Source organism: Propithecus coquereli, unplaced genomic scaffold, assembly GCF_000956105.1.
Source record: "Propithecus coquereli isolate 6110/MARCELLA unplaced genomic scaffold, Pcoq_1.0 Scaffold190, whole genome shotgun sequence".
Classification (NCBI taxonomy): Eukaryota; Metazoa; Chordata; class Mammalia; order Primates; family Indriidae; genus Propithecus; species Propithecus coquereli.
Window position 1 is genome coordinate 992,462 of NW_012143857.1, and position 2,119 is coordinate 994,580.

Consider the following 2,119-nt stretch of genomic DNA (forward strand, 5'->3'; position numbering starts at 1 on the left):
ACCTACAAATATATGTATTTATTTACATATATGAATGTACATATTTAATTATGTGTACTTTTAATTCCACAATAAGGGTTTATTCTAAATTAAATTTAAAATTATGCTTTTATTTTGAGACAGCTGCAGTTGAGCAGCATTGTTTGCGTTATATGTGGTCGAGTGTTGTCTTACAAGAGGATTGGCCTGTCTTTATGGACCAATCTAGGCTGCTCAATGACGTGGCCCGACTTCAGACCGAGGAATGAACACAGAGACATAAAGACGCAGACACATGGCTGCAGCCCGTCCAAAAAGACACAGACACCACAAGACAGTATGAGGCTGCAGCGAAAAGCTTTCGCTGAAGCTGTTTATTTATAATACAGGCTGTTTGGCAACTGTCCCACTGCAAGTTCTTTGTTCCCACACCACCCCGAATCAACACGTCCCAGTTCCTTGTTGTTTCGTCTCCAGCAAACAGATGTTTGCATCTCAATTCCCTAGCCCCTCCTGCTTGCAGAGAGAGGACGCTCTGGACTTGCATGCAAGGTCACAGACATATTCTTGAGAGAAATAACAAGGAAACTTTCCCAGACAAAGGTGTCCTCTACAGCTTAATCACAAGCATTGCTATCATTTTGTCCAACTGGTTGCAGTAGACATCCACTGTAATCGATTGACCAGGTTTCATGAAACTATAGTGGATGATTCCAGGCCTGGACCACCAAACAGACACCATTAGCTTTTTTTGATGACCATTCAGTTTTCTACTGTGTTTTGGCACTTCGTCTTTATCTAACCATTGTGCCAAATGTTTGCAATTGTCAGAAAAAATACATTTTTCATCACATGTAACAATACGGTGTAGAAATGGTTTGCTTTTATGTTGTGACAGCAAAGAAAGGCAAGCTTCCAGACTATGTCTTTTCTGATGCTCCTTTATGTGGAACCCATCTATCCAGTTTCTTTATCTTGCTCGTTTGTTTCCAATGGCCCAATATTGCTGGAATAGTAACGTCAAAACTTGATGCTCATTCATGTGTAGGTTGAGATGGATTTGCTTCCACTACAGCTTTCAGCTCATCATATCCACCTTGGTCTCAGATCACCCACGTGGTTCATTTTCAAGATTAAAATCACCGGAACAGAACTTCTCAAACCATCAGTTTACTGTGTGTTCATTAGCCACATCCTTCCCAAATACTTCATTGATATTTAGAACTGTCTGAACTGCATTGGTTCCAAGATGGAACCCATATTTGAAAACAACATGAATTTTTGACTTATCCATGGTTTCACAAAAAATTGCTCTTAAAAAAAAACAGTGAAAGATAATCACAAGCCAAAACATGCATTTGAAAGAATGATGATGTACCTTCACAATAAACATAAAACAGGAAGTGTTGAAGTGAAATGTCAGAGACATCAACTGTTAAACTTCATACTTAAAGAAACTGGACATTTCGTACTTAATAAACTAAATATTCACATATTTAATTATCTGTACTTTTAATTCCAGAATGAGCGTTTATTCTAAATTAAATTTAAAATTCTTTCTTTTTTTTCTTTTTTTTTTTTTTTGAGACACAGTCTCTCTCTGTTGTCCTGTCTAGAATGCAATGGTGTCATCATAGCTCACTGCAATCTCAAACTCCTGAGCTCAAGCAATCCTCCTGTTTCAGCCTCCTGAGTAGCTGGGACTACAGGTGTACACCAACACACCCAGCTATTTTTTTCTATTTTTTGTAGGGATAAGATCTCACTCTCGCTCAGATTGGTCTTGAACTCCTGACTTCAAGCAGCCCTCCCACCTTGGCCTCCCAGAGCGATAGGATTATAGACATGAAACACTGTGCCCAGCCTAAAATTATGTGAAATTAAAATTTTGTTATTTCTCCAGCTTGGAATTTAGATTTAGTTAGACTCATATATATATTTATTATGTGGACCCAGATTGAGATTGCAGAGTTGAAGTTCTGAGTGTGGGTTAGGTAAATAAATATCCTGAGTAATGTCTTATTCTTGTTGGATGTGTTACTATTCAAAAAACTGTATGAACAAACACACGTTATAAAGTAAGTATAATGTAGAGAGAAAAGGGCAGAAAATGGAATAGATTTTTTTTTTTTTTTTTTTT